Below are 15,808 nucleotides of genomic sequence, written 5' to 3'. Positions count from 1 at the left end.
ACATGGACTGCATAGAAAACCTAAGAGATAGAGACATTGCACACGGCAAGAGGAAGACTATACGTAAACTATTAGAATAAAAGGTCTAGTGACTCGAGCAATTAAGTCCGAGGGATACTTTGTATCTAGTGCCCTAAGGTCGGCCAGCCTGGGAGTCACTGACCCAAAGCTCGCTACACGGGTCACGAAAACTGACTATTCGAAATAGTGCTCAGATGAGAAGAATGCTCAAGAGAACAAAGTTGAAAAAGGGTGAAAATGAAAGAAAAAGAATGTGCTGAATGAGAAAATTTTCATTGCTTAGGCATATGTGTGTATTACTGTGCAGAAAATATACAAGTGAGAATAAATGAGTAAAACATGAGAATACTTGACTTTCTGAGAAAAATCATAAAATAACTACAATGTTAGAAAAGTGAAGGAAAAATAATGTTTACTGTGGTGGCATGAGATTTTTAAACTTGTTTTGAGAATGTCAATTACATGAAATATTTGTTCCAACTGCTTTCTTAATTGCCTAATATTTTTTTATCATCCTTGCATTTCATTGATGTTTGTGGGTAGCATCTCTGCAAACCCTCACGAGACCTTACTCGTCCACTGGTGTAAGCTAGGGGTTAAAAGGGCTTGTTGCATACGCTAAATGCAAACGTGATTCCTACGAAAGTGAGTTAGTTTTATGCATTCATGTTTAGTATTTCTTATCTTTGTTGCATAGCATAATTAGGGTTTGTTAAGGGACTAACAAACATTCAAGCATGGGGGTATTTGATGATGCATGAAATGCACATCATGCTAACAAGTTTTTCATGCATTTTGTAACAAGTTTAAGGTTTTAAACCCATGTTTAGATGCATTTTGATAGTAAGGGGTTATGGTTCAAATTTCAGAAAAATCGTAGTTAAAATGAGAGAGTTATGGCTATTTCAGTGTTTGGGCATGGATTTCGAGGTGGATCAGATCCATATCCGACCCAATTAGGCTGTTTGGACCTTGGATCAACCTTTAGAAAGTCCAAAATCCAACCCACACGCCGATCCATATCCATTTCAAAAAGTTTTGCAGAAAACCCCTCAGAAAGTGGCGCCTAGCAAAATAGTTTTTTTTAACTTTGTTTCTGAAATTTCAAAAAAGTATAAATAGACTTTTTAGAAGAACCCTAGGCGTCTTTGGCTTGGATTTGACCCCTCCTGTAGTGCTTCTATCTCCAGCACCTTCTCCCCTTCCATTCCATCTAGTTTTGGCCATTGAAGACCGGTTTATGCTTGAAAATCAAGCATCTCTCGCTCTCCCTTGTGATTTCTTTACATTTCTTCCTATTTCTTGCTGTGTTTTTCACCTTTTTCTGTGTTTTTGCAGGTGTAGCAGAGGTGGAGACTACTAACCTTGATCCGTACTGCGAAACACACGTCAAGGTGAGCCGGCTTTACCTCCATCCGGTTTTCTACGCCCTCCAATCGAGAATCGGCGCACATTCCATCCTCGGTGGATCTCCAACGTGTTGCAGCTGCAAAAGTGCTATTTTTTGTGAAGTTCCAGCATCCTCGAACCGTTTGGGACGTCAACGTCAAGCCACGGTTCGCTCTTCTTCATCCCCACGATCGTCGGATCACCCGAGAGGTAGGTCTTCTTCTCTCTTCTCTTCTAGCTAAAACCGAAATTGTGTGTTTGATTTTATTTTCTTATTTTCTGTGTGTTTCTTATTTTTCTTTTTGTTTTAACCTTAGAATAGATTTTGTGCACAAACCAGCATGTCAGATTAGGTTTATTCGATGAATTGATTCGTTTGAATCTTGTTTTTCAAGCTTTTTCACCCAAATAGTGAAAATCGGCTAGATCTTCATCTAGCCGATTCTTCTAGTCGGTCTAGTGGGTTTGTGGGTCTGTTCTACAGAAAAACAAATTAAAAAGGGGTTCATTTTGATTCAATTTAATCGTTGGGATTGTTTATTTTGTGTTTCAATTAAAGAGAAAAGAAAACACAAAAATCGGCTAGACTATTTCTAGCCGATTCTTGGGTTTTATAAAAATATTCTTGTTTTGTTTTTTTTTCTGTAGTGTTGTTGTTTGTTGTGTGTGTGTTTTGTTTATTTCTGTATCATTTATTTTTCGTTTTAGGGACAATGGATTTCTTATGTGCCGCATGAGAGATTTTTGCCAAAATCGTGAATGAATGTTTGAAATCATGCAAGTGTATGTGATTTTCTTGTGCCATTCGTGTAATTTACTGTTTGTGTAGTAGTTGACAGTCTCGTAAAGTTGAGTGAGTCAAATTCATCGTTTTAGAATCGTCTTAAGTCTTGTTTTTCTAGTGTTTTCAAGTTTTAGACATTTTCTCTATTTTGAAAAGCAAAATTACAAAAATCGAGTTCTATTTTCTTTGTGTTTTTTATTAATATATTCAATTGGCTGCATGTTTGGTACTTAGTTTAGGTTGTGTTATTGTGTTCGTGATTGATTTTATTCATGAAATTAGATAGTTTTAGAAAGAGATTTTGTTGTTTGCGATTTTTTTGATGTTTTGTTCATTAGAATAATGTTATGTAATTTAGTGTTTTTCGGATTTTATGATTTCCAGCATAGTGTCGTTCATGTTTTCATTTGTGTAATTAGGAGTTCTTGATTCTATATTATTTTAGTTTTAGCAAGTTACTTGTCATTTATGTTAATCATTTTTTTTTTAGTAGTTTAGGTCTTCTTCTTCCCCAAGGTGGGGCGGCAGCCATTAGAGCTCCAATTGAGCTCTAGGTCATTTTTTTAGAAGGTATTAATTGCAATTAGGTAGGTTAGTAAGGTGTCTAGGTTCAACGAATTAGGGTAAATGCCTTAGGCGTTTTTAGGGTTTTATTTAAGTCAACCTTGATTTAGGTGTAGTATTTAATTCTAGGAAGTTGTGTTTTCTAAATTAATCTTTTCATTCCCTAGGCAAGTTTTAAAGTCTTTAGCATTGAAAGTAGCTCAATTAGAAGTGGCGAATTTGGAGAAGGAAGGCAATTAAGGTAATTGATTTGAAAACGATTTTGGAAATAATGGATTCTTCAAAAATCGTGTGGAGCATTTAAAGGAGAATTAAATTTTGAGTGTGCATTAAAAAAGGAGTTATTATTTGGCTTTAGAAAGTGCTTTTGAAATTCAATTAAATTTCCAATTTAGGTTCCACGATTTCCAGAAAGAAATAAATGCAATTTACTTCAATCTTGGAAAGCAAAAATCGTGAGTTTTTTAGGTTGGACTTTTCCTTTTTCCAAAGTGAGCTTTAAATATATTTAAAGAGTGTAACTCCCTATTTAATTGGGCGATTTTTTATAATCCAATTATTCCAAAATTCGAGCATTGACATTTATTACCTTATTTTTCCAACCTTCTATATTAAATTTGTTTAGTTGTGAATTAATTTTAGGTTAATTAGTAGGTTACTAATTAGATATGTCTTAAATAGGGTTTAACCTAGTTAATTTAGTTGACCTAATTAGTTGAGTCAAACCTAACCTAACCTAGTCAAAACCGAACCTAGTTGAGTAAACCGAACCCAGTTAGCTAAGTCAAACCTAGACCGAGTCCAACCTAACCCAACCTTAGGTCAACCGAGTCTATCTCTCCTAACCTAACCTAGTCAATCTATTTGACTTAGTAGAGGAGTCGTGAACCTAACCCAACCCGAGCCTAGTCAAACCAACCCGATCTTAGCTAAGTCAAGACCTAGTCTACCTAAGTTAACCGAGCCTAGTCGAGTCAACCCTAGTCGACCCTAGTCCTATTTCAAAAATCCGCACCTTATTGTTTTAGTGACCTCATTCCCTTTAGAGTTAATTCATAGTACTTTTAGAATAAGTTATTTTAGTTAGTTACTTAATCATTTTTGTTAAAATTTATCATTTTTGGTTTAAGGTGTGCTTGTTAATTTTTTTTTATATTAATAATTTAGTTAGTATATTTGCATGTAGTTTATATTTCTTGCATTATTTATTCATATAGTTAAATGTATGTGTTAGTACCTTAGTGATATTTGCATCATTAGCTCATTTAGGTTATAGTCATGAAATGCATATCATACTTCATTTAGACTTCATTTAGCTTCATCATAGTTAATATTAGCATATCATCTGTCATTTCGTTTGCCTTGTCAAACAGTGGTTTTCCGATAACCTGTCAGAAATCTATTTTACACTAAATAGGGGCATTTTTGTAATTTCTTTAGTTTCGACATTTTAGTACTGTTTTCAGTATTTTCTGCATTTTAGGAGATGCATCAGCATCATACAGCATTATTAGAATTAGTTTAGCTAATTTTAGAATTAGTTTAATATTTTATTATTTTCTGATAATTAGAACTTGTTTTATTAATTTCGTAAAAATTAGACTTAGATTCATTTCTTGTTTTCATTCTTATAATAAAGTACTAACTGTGCATTTTCCTTCATTTTTAGGTTGAAAAGCATATTCATTTTTTCAAGGTTCATTGTCCAAGCGCAAAGATCGTCTAAGTGGTGAAAAGACCAAAATACCCTTGGTGTGCAACTGAAGACTGGATTGCTATTTCAATTTTTTTTAATTGTAATTTGATCAGTTGTGTAATTGTAGATTGACATTTGAAATTAATAAATTAAATTTTAAAGAAATATTCTGATTAATTCTTGTTCCCTGAGGATTCGACCCGTACTTACCACTTTGTGGAAAGTCGGTTTTTATACTTTTGGTTGACGATTTTCCAAAGTTTTATTGAAAATTATTGTTTTAAAAATATCATTTCAAAAGATCAACCAGAGAGCCTAATAGATATTGACATTACACATGACAAAAAGTAGACTTTACGTAAACTATAAAAAAATTAAAGGTCTAGTGACTCAAGCAATTAAGTCCAAGAGATACTTTGTATCTGGTGCCCTAAGGTCGTCTGGCCTGAGAGTCACTGACCCAAAGCTCATTACACGGGTCATAAAACTGAAGATTTAAAATAGTGCTCAACAAAAGAAAGAAAAGAAAAAGTCTGTAAAAAATTAAAAATCAAGAAAAAGAAAAAGTTCACTGCTTAGAAACAAATATAGAGAAAACCTATGCAGAAAATATATGAATGAGGATAAGTAAATAATGGCGTGTATATATTTGATTTTTTTAGAATAAAGCATAAATAATTATGATATTTAGAAAAGTGAAAGAAAATATTTTATTCTGTGGTGGCAGGTGAAAGACTCTAATCATGTTTTGATATTGTAATGGCATAAAATATTTGTGAAAACAAACTCCTTGACTTCCTAATGATTTTTGAAGTTGAATTTTTATGCATACATGACAGATGTTTATGAGTAGCATCACTGCAAACCCTCACGAGACCTTACTCATCCACTGGGGTAACCCAAGGGTTGAAAAAGTTTGTTGCATATTCTAAATACAACCGTGATTCCTACAAAAGTGAGTTAGGTTTTTGTTTTGAATAGTTTAGCATTTTTGTTTTTGCTTCAGTTTGCTCGAGGACTAACAAACAATAAGCATGGGGGTTGATCATGCATACATTTGGCATTTTATTCATCTTTATTTATGTATGATCTGTGTTAAAATTGCTTTAAAAACCCATTTGTATCGTTAGTTTTGAGAAACCGCATTGAAATCAAATTTATTAAAAAATTGCATATTACAAAGCTTGCCCTGCATTTTTCAGTGTTTTATTTAATTTAGGATTTTTTAATTAGTGTTTTAATTAGTTTAAAAGAGTTCAAGTAGGAGTCCTAGTTAGTTTAGGAAGTTTGGTTTTATGAAACACATTTTTCAAAAGACCCTTTTTGAAAATTATTGAAAAATTATTGAACTTGTTTTGAAAAATGTATTTGAACCTAATATTCTAATATAAATAGTCATGTCAAGGGCTGAAAATATGTTTTTCCACCAATCTCTTGCCTCCCTTGCTTCTTGCCTCCATTTTCCTTTCTCCCTTTTTCCTTCTCTCTATAGCCGATTTATGCTTCTCCTTCATCTTCCTCTTTGTATGCTTATTTCATCTATCTTCTAAACCTTGTCTTCATCGACTCTTCTAATCTACGTTGTCAGGGAAGCATGCATGCAACTTGGATCAACCGCTTTCTCCTCTCAACAAGTTCGTCGAAAGCGATCCGCGAGGTGAGCTTCTTCTCCCCCTTCTTTTTACACTTTCTGCATCATTGTTTCTTTTATCGTTAGATTTGTTTTGTTTCTCATCTTGCATCATGTTTTCATTCAGCTTATGGTTAGGATCAACTTCATATAACATAGTTTAATTGTTTCATTTTGTTATTCATTGGATTAGCATTTAGTCCAACGTAACTGTCTTCAGCTATTGCTAAAAGAAAAGAACAAAAATATATGTTAGTTCATAATATGCGTGCTTCATTGGTTTGCGTATTTTAATTTTTTTTTAGCCTGAGCATTTTATTTGTTTAGTTCATAAACTACATGCTAGTTTTTTTATTCAGTCAGTATTTTCTTTCATCATTAGGTCCAGTCGTTCTTCACTATCGTTTTAGTATTTTGTCAGCGTCTCTTATTTTTTTGTTATTAGTCATTCGACATCAACATATAGTGTCTTTAGTTGTTAGTGTTTAGACATTTTCAGCATACAACACTTTATTTTTTTTTAGTTTTTTATTAGACGTTCTCAACTCAGCGTCTTTTAGCAAATAGGTTCAATGTTTTTCTTTACTATTTCGGTCAACATTTTTTGGTGTTGTTCAGTTATTAATAGTCTTCATAGCATCATCATTTATGAATTTGTTTTTTTTTTCTCTATTTCGTTTGATAGTCATTGTTTCTTCTTGACAATAGATGGTTATTTCATTGCTTAGATCGTTGAGTCCATGTTTTATTGTTTACTTTATGTTATTAGTTGTTTTTATTTTAAGTAGGTAATATTATATGGTTTGAGATAGTTTAGCACTAATTAGCTATAGGTATTCTGATTAGTGTTTTTGTTTTAGATTAGTTAGCATGAGTTAGTGTTTGTTTCTTATTTCACGTCATCTCTAAATTAGTTTTGTGTTCACTATTAAATTATAAATTCTTTTAGCCAATTGTTTATTCAATGTTTCTCTTCTTTATACTTTTTTATCATCATTAGTAATGGCTTCTTGTAGCATTTATGAATTTAATAGTTAAATTAATTATTAGTAACCTTAAGTGTAATTAATTTGGATTCACATTTTTTTTATTTATCACATAGCTGTTGTCTTGTTTTAATATAATTAGTTTGAGCTCATGTTTTTCTTGCTTCAATTTAGTTAGCATTTTTAGTTATTTCATGGCCAGTTAGTTCTTTCTTGATTCACATTTGTTAGTTTGTTATGCTATTTTGTCTTGTAGTTAGTTTGTTATTAATTAGTTAGATCTTTGTTTTGCTGATTTTTTTAGTCATTAGCTATTAATTTCTTGTCTAGTTTTCATGGTATTACTTTTTGTTTTATTTTTGTGTTTTACAGGAAAGCATTAAAACATGCAATAAAACCCTTTTCGTGCCCTTAAAGTACCCTTTGAGGTCTCCTCAAGCCCTCAGAAGTGCCCTTAGGGAGCCCTTAGAAAAGCAAAAGTTCAAGAAAACATACAATACCTCAAGAAAGGACAAGAAGACTCGAAGCAATGAAGCCTTTCCTTTTCTTTTTAGATTAGTGTTTCATTTATTAATTAATCGAGTCTGTAATAAGGCACTTAATCATTTGTTTAAGCCCTCTACATAGGGAATCACTATCGTAGTTATTTATTTAATTAATTCTTTTTATTTTGGCAATAAAGAGTAGTTTAGCTTGTGTGTTTGAAAACAAGTATTTCCCCTTTCCTAAGATCGACTCGGACTCCACCACTCGTGCGATTCGGTTTTATAATTTTGGTGTCTGACTTTCATATTGATTTTCATACAAAATATTGTTTTAAAAAGCATTTTCATAAAACTCACACCAGCCATGTATATGATAATGATGATGTGAATGAATTAATGCATTTACTGTTTAAGAAAATTCATTGCCTTGTTTATGCATTTATGCATGGTTTTGAAAGGAATGAAGCATATGTAATGATATCGAACTAAATGTTTCAAATATGCATCGATAGGCCCTAAAGTAGCCAAATTCTCTGACGGAGACTATTATGTGAATGTTGCATGTAAAACAAATAATTTAAAGGTTTAAACATGTAACATTAAATGATTGATACTTACTAAGAAAAGGTAAGGGGTACTAGTCCGGCTTTGTGGTTATCGAACTAAGCACAGAAGGTTGCTCCTCCCCAATCATAAAGATAGGAAAACCCTCCATATTAGATTGTAGCGTGAAGGTACGAAATCTCATAAGTAAAGTCTGATGCATCGGGATGGTAGTGTGTGAACTTCTCTCCCTCTTGGTGTCCTTCACCCGACACTAGTGAATAGTGCCCGGCCAGGCCAAAGCCACCCATTGATTGAAAATATCGTCTGTGCCCTGACCCTGACCCAAGATTTCTGCTTGTGTTTGTACCCATAGAGTTATAAAATTGTAACTTAAATGATTGTGTATTAGATAGGTATTGCATGCATCATATAAGAAAGAAAATTTAATTAAAGACAAGAATTGGTTCAAGCATAGGAATCGACTTCTGCAATAGTAAGTGCATGCATTTTTAATTGTTCATGCATTTTAAATTATTCATGTTTAAGTAGATGTTTGATTGAATGTACTTTTGTAGATGTATGTTTGAATGAGTTATTAAAAATCCATGTTTATTTTGCATTGCAATTAATCTTGCTGCATGTATAAAAATTGAAGTAATTCATGCTTATTCTAATTTATGTATTTTGTATAGTTTCACCCTACTGAGACAATTTTGTCGGACCTTATGAATTTTAATGTTTTCAGGTAGCGAGTGATCTCATGTGCGATGGTGAGAGGTTGCGATGGGGACCAAGCCAAGCCTTTTCCAACCTCTAAGTGTTTTGGAATGCAAGCAATTTTAATTGCTCAAGACTATGATATTTGATTTAATTTGTTAAATGGACTTTAATTATTAATCTGGAGACATATGAACATTTATTCAATTTATGAATGCTTAATTTTTGAGTTAAATGCACGTATGGATATGAATGTAATGGAGAATGTAACACACCAAGTTTTTGTCCCGATTAGTATTCCGTTGTAGTTTTTATAAAAGTATTTAAAAAAAAAAATCACAATTTTTGGGATACAAAAATTTAAGGTGTTTCAGTTGGAGAGATAGAGACACCGTGAACGTAGGTCATTAAAGACCGAACCACATTAAAAACATGTTCTCCTTGTATGAGTGTGTATTTTTCTTCGTAACGTGTGAATCGACTTCTTGGTCGTGTGCCTCACTTACATGCATTCGTTGATTTATTTACGATGGATTCAGGCCGATTTGCACTGACAATATTGCTCAAAAGGAATGACAAATACATGGTTGTGGCTGAAAATAATCTAAAGGGAAATTAGCCCCAGAAATACTTTCAAACGACTAATAAAGTGAAAGCCATATGTCATTAAGCATAAATAACAATTACTTAAGATGCAAGAATATGCATCTAACAAACATAAGAACACTTCAATATAGTTGTTGCAAGTGTTAATTTTTAGGAATTATAATGACTATGCTAAATAAACATCTGAGAAAAAACAATTTGAGATCATTATAGTAAGAATAATAAGAACTTTTCGATATAGTCTCATGATCTGTATTTTTTTATACTATGCATGTTTAAATTTTCATTTCTCTGTGGCTTATTTTTGCCATATAGTTGCCTCATATGCACTTAATTTGAAATTTTAAATGAAATATTTTAGCTATTTTCTGCTAAAAAATATGGTGGAGAACCCTGCAAACCAGAGTCAGAATATGCAAAGTGACAAATAACCTACAAAGTTAATCGTAAGCCATCTTCGGAATACTGTTGGGCCTGCTAAAAGCTAAGATGGGGTTGGTAATCTAAATGATGAAGAAAATGCTTCGCCATTAAGAGTAGCAGTAGAAACACAATTAAATATTAAATTTTCATAAAAAGAACTAAACAAAAGAAAAAGGAGTATAGGAACTTAATGAGAGAAGAAACCAACCTCTTCCAAGACCAATGAAGGTCAATTAGAGATCTCCACTAGAAAGATTGAAAAAATTACAGAGGAAAACAAAGGAGCAAAACAAAAATAAATAAAGAAACTCTGAAATGAGGGAATCGTGAGCAAGAACTTGCCAAGAAATGAGGAATCGTGATCCTCCATCCTTTCCTAACTCTATCCCCTAAAAAATCGCCCATTTTCCTAATCAAAACATTAAATATAGGAAAATATTTGAAAAAAATGAAAAATACCACCATTTTAACCCAACACTTATTATGATAATGTGTTTTATGCCCTGTTTTTTTTTTTAACTTATAGGTTTCCAATCAAGGGGCGATATATTGCATAAAAATGGTGATATACCGCGTTCTCTGTTACAGTGCACCTAACAATGTAATCTATTAATATCTAGAAAGCACCGTAGGTAACCACTAAAGACAAGTCCTTTAAAAAATAGGAACCACTCACTCTCTCACGTCGCTTCCACCATTGAACCCCCTCTCTCTCTCTCTCCCCACATATCCCATGTTTTACTCCTACACAATTGCTACAATAGTAACATTTGAATTCTCACTTAAAAATTAAGTCACTTCCCTGGCCCACTCGTTAACTTAAAAGCTTTAGCTTATGACATGTGTTAGACTCGCTCTCTCATTGTTTAAAAGCCAAATTGAAATGAACGTTAAGAAACCAATTGGTAACTTCCTCTTCTACTATTTCATTTCTCATGATAGCCATATGGTTCCTAAAGAAATCGACGAACGCATGTAGGGAACAAACACAACCAAGAAGTTGATTCACACTTGTGAGGCAAGAAAATAAAAGGCCTCAAAGGGAGACCACAATTTTTAACGTGGTTCAGTCTATTCAGACCTACATCCACAATGTCTCTATCTCTCTCACACCTTAACGTGAGATAGAGACATCTTTATTTATAGAGGAGAAGACATTGAGTATTACAATTAGTTTGGGAGTTTCTTTCATTAATAGAGGTTTCTATATTCAACTTGGACTCCTTAATCTGTTTCTCTTCTTTCAAGGACTTCTTGTAAAGATGAACTGTTGTTTTACCAAGAGATCACACATCTAGATTGGAGACACCTTTCTTGGCTTGGCCATCCAATGTAGGAGAGTTCTTCTTGGCTTGATCTTTGACCTGTTGGACTCTGCATTATGGATCTTGATCTTGTTCTTGGTTCATACATTGGATCTGAATTACGTTCCTTAACTTCCCCCCACAAGCGAAACGGTCCGGTCAGGACACTGATCTTGGACCAGAGATAATTGAATCTTGGTGCAGGAAGAGGTTTAGTGAGGACATCTACGAGTTGGTCATTATTAAAAAGTTGACTGCAGTGCTGGAGAGGCAACTTTGTCTTGAACAAAATGGACATCAAGTTCAATGTGCTTGCTCCAACTATGGAAGGTCGGCTGAGCAACAAGGTAGATAGCCTAAACATTATCATAGAAAATGACCAGATAATGGATATCCAAGCTCGCCAAGAAGGTATTTGAGCCACATGCATGCACTCAACAACAACAATGGCAAAAACCTGATACTCAGCTTCAGTATTGGAGCGAGAAACAACTGATTACTTTTTGAAGCTCCATGGGACGAGGTTGTTTCCAAGATAAGCGGCATATGCTGAGATGGATTTATGATCATCTGGAGACCCAACCCAATCTGCATTGGCATAAATATATAGACGGCGAGAACCACTAGGTTTAAACATAATCCCATGTTGAATGGTGAATTTGAGATAGCGGAGGATTCACTTAACAACAATACTGTATTCAGTTGTTGGAGCATGCATGTACTGGCATACCCAGTTGACAACAAATGACAGGACCGGATGAGTAAGAGTCACATACTAAAGGGATCAACCAACACTTCTATATAATGTTGGATTATCCATAGGTGTCCCTAACAGGGCTGCCAAACGAGAGGAGGACTCCATGGGTGTTGACATTGGCTTAGCATTGAGCATATTGGTTTATAGAAGTTCAAAAATATATTTTTGTTGAGATAGATGAAGTCCTTGTTGTGAGCGAACAACCTAAATGAGTAGTGAAGATCACCAAGATCCTTGAGAGCAAATTTATGACCCAGATAGGCTATGAAAGAGTGGATCGTGCAGGAAGAATTGCTTGGAACAATGATATCATCTAGATACACTAGAACATAGAGAGTGAGACCACCTATGTTAAGAATAAATAGTGATGGATATGTGCGAGAATTATAGAAACCATGTACTAAGTTTTTGGAACCATACATGAGGAGCTTGTCGAAGTCCGTATAAAGCCTTATGAAGTTTAACCATGTACTCTGGGTGAATGTACTCTGGGTGATGAGCATCTTGAAAGCCAGAAGGTTGAGCCATATAGACCAACTCTTGAAGATCACCATTGAGGAATGCATTATTAACATCAAGTTGTCGGACAGACCAACTGTTGCTGACAACAATAGCAAGAAGAGTACGAATTGTAGGTGCCTTGACTATAAGACTAAACATGTCAAAAAAAAACAACATCCTCTTTCTGATGAAAGCCCTTGGTAACAAAATAAACTTTATAGCGTTTAAGAAAGACTTTTGCATGATGCTTAATTCAATAAACCCATTTGCATTCAACAATATTCCATTGGAATTAGGGGGAGCTAGAGACCATGTTTTATTGTGTAGAAGTATTGTAAATTCATACTGCATGGCCTGTTGCCATATAGGATCATTGGATGCTGGCTTATTGGTAGTTGGTTCACGTTCAGAGGACAAGGCAACTAGAAGAGCAACAGGAAGGGGGTGGGCAGTTGTGAGGAACACACGAGGCTTTAGGGTACCATCCTGAGCATGGGTGACCATGTGATGAGTGTGAGATGGCTAAGGAGGAGATGGAGTCAGGTCCCGAACTCACAGCCAAAGCATGAGGTAGTGATGACAGTGGGTTCAACAACTTCAGACCCAGAGGGAGGCATTTGTGTTGCGGTCAGGACTGGCACTACCGGGCTATCAGAGAGAGCAGACAGACAGGGTGGCACAAGAAGCAAGGCAATCAGGTTGACTGGCAGTCTAGGTGTGACGGGTGCAGTCATCTTAGGTTGTTGCAGGGAAAACCTGTCTTCATAAAAAATGACATGACAAGAAACAACTGTCTTATTTGTCTTAGGAAATAACCAAGAAAAACATGGATCTTGGACCGAAACTCAACTTTATGTGAGCTATACGGTCATAGATTGGGATAACAAGCACACCCAAAGGTCTTAGGAAAAGTATAATTGGTTTTTTTTTTAAACAGGATTTCAAGAGGAGTTTTGTTATACAAGGTGAAAGTAGGTAGATAATTTATAAGATAGAATGCAGTAGGAAAGACATAGGTCTAAAACTGTACAGGGATGCCTGCAAGACTGACCTGTCTCAACAATATGTCTGTGTTTATACTCAACATTGCCATTTTTGTTCCTGGGTGTGAGGGCAGGAGATCTGGTGTTGGATTCCAGACAAACTCAAGTATGGTTTTAGGGCTTTAAACTCAACCCTGCCATCTGTCTGAAAAAAGTTTATTTTCTTTCATGTTGTGTTCTCGATGAGATTTTTAAATCTTTGAAAGGCTTTAAACACATTAGATATATGAGATGGTAAATATAACCAAGTATATTTGAAAAATCCATCAACAAACATGACATAATATCACACACTACTATTACCAAGAAAAGGGGTTGGTCCCCAAAAATAAAAAAAAACAAGCTGCAGCAAATGAGTAGGAGAGTTTTATAGAAACAGAAAACGACAACTTATGTGATTTACCCATTCAACACTTTGGACAAATACTAAAAAGAGTTTTATTAAAAAATGGTAGTCCAAACCGACTCACATGGCTTTAATAGTCTTAAGAGAGGGATGGCCCAAGTGATTGTGCCACTTATTTAATGAGGCATGCTAACCTATATTGGCCTCTTTATTGGAGTTATCAAACTCTATTGAATATAAATCATTTTTGCTAATGTTTCAAAGCAACTCTTGTCCAGTTTTGGTGTCCTTAACGCAACAGAAGAAGGGGTAAAACTCAAAAATTACTTTATTGTCTTTTCTGAATCTTTAGATAGAAAAAACTATTTCATAATTTCAGGTACATGTAATATATCCATTGATAGAAAATTAGACGAATTAAAGGAAACATAATTGTTGCCGGTGTTGAGAATATGCAAACCTATGTTGTTGTCTATTTTCACAAATCACTACCATTATATTAGTGGTACGGGCCCAAAGATTTCAAATCTTGTGCAACATGATGCGACACTCTACCTGTATCAAAATCTGCTGAATAGACATGTGGGGGTTCTGAATCATGTTGACTTTGAGCGAACAGACTACACATTTTAGCGGTGTGGCCAGTCTTATCACATAACTGACACAAACTGCTGGTCGTACCCTTGGTTACTGCTTTGCTGGTTAGCATGTCGAGTATTGTTTGAGAGGGTGGTGTATGTTCGCCCCCGATGATTCACTGAATCCCACGTCTGTGTTCGGGGCTTTGAATGAGCACCACGTATACAAGCACATGGGGCTCGTATTCCCGTGTATGTTGACATAACTTTGCATCGGACTCCGGTGTTGTTGCAAAGACTTAAGTACCCTTTCTTGCTATTCTTCTCATAAAGTGATGGTTTGAGAAAATGACAAAAATGCTCTTCATTCAAAAAAGAAAAAACAAACAGTTCAAAAAAAGGACAAACATGTCCTCCATCCAAAAAGTCGAGGATGATGTTGACTCTTCAAAGTCTTCTTCTTTTTCTGTTCAAAAAAAGGACAAACATGTCTTCTTCTTTCTCCGTAAAACACTGTAAAACCCTCTCTCTCTCTCTAGAGAAGAAATCAAGGGAAACAAAGAGTTCTTCCTGGAGAAGGCCATGAACATCAACCCTCTCACTCTCTCTCTCTTCTCTCTCTACTTCTGTGCACATCCAACAGACGATCCTACATTGCTCCATCGTCATCTTCTTCTTCTTTCTTCTTCGTAAAACACTGTAAAACCCTCTCTCTCTCTAGAGAAGAAATCAAGGGAGGTAAAGGGTTCCTCCTGGAGAAGGCCATGAACACCAACCCTCTCACTCTCTCTCCCTTCTCTCTCTACTTATGTGCCTGATTTAGAGTTTTTGCCCTTACAGGAGGGGGGTCCGGGGGTTCATCCCAGCGTGGGTAGCATCATTCAACTAAATGAGTTGTAGATCCTGATTCAGAGTTTTTACCCTTATAGGAGAGGGGTCTGGGGGCTCCTCCCAACGCGGGTAGCATCATTCAACTTGAAGAGTTGTGGAGTCTGATTCAAAGTTTTTACCCATTCATATTTTAAGGCATTAGATCTCATGTTTGAACATCCACGCATGTGCAGTTTGCTTTCATCATGTTCAGTTGCTTTATAGATTATACTTTGAATTCTTGTGCATTTTAGATCTATCGATTTGTATGTAACCAGAGCTCATTTTAATTTGAAATTTTTACTGCAATTTCATGCATATGTCTTCATGCTCTCCACCAAAAATCAGATAATTCTGAGTTTGTTTGACCCACTTTAAAAATCGAGATTCAAAACATGTTATTTTGCACCGTCAGGATTTTAGTAGAATCAGGACCAACTTGCGGAAGTAATTTCTCCCTAACCAGAGATGATCTTTCCGATACGTAAAAAGGGTTGTTTTCTAAATTGAATCTAGTTTGTTCATACCAAATTTCAGCGATTTCTATGGTGTTTCCGTACCA

Source organism: Nuphar pumila, chromosome 9 (genome assembly GCF_984573655.1).
Source record: "Nuphar pumila chromosome 9, dmNupPumi1.hap1.1, whole genome shotgun sequence".
NCBI classification, from domain to species: domain Eukaryota; kingdom Viridiplantae; phylum Streptophyta; class Magnoliopsida; order Nymphaeales; family Nymphaeaceae; genus Nuphar; species Nuphar pumila.
This window is presented reverse-complemented; position numbering follows the sequence as displayed.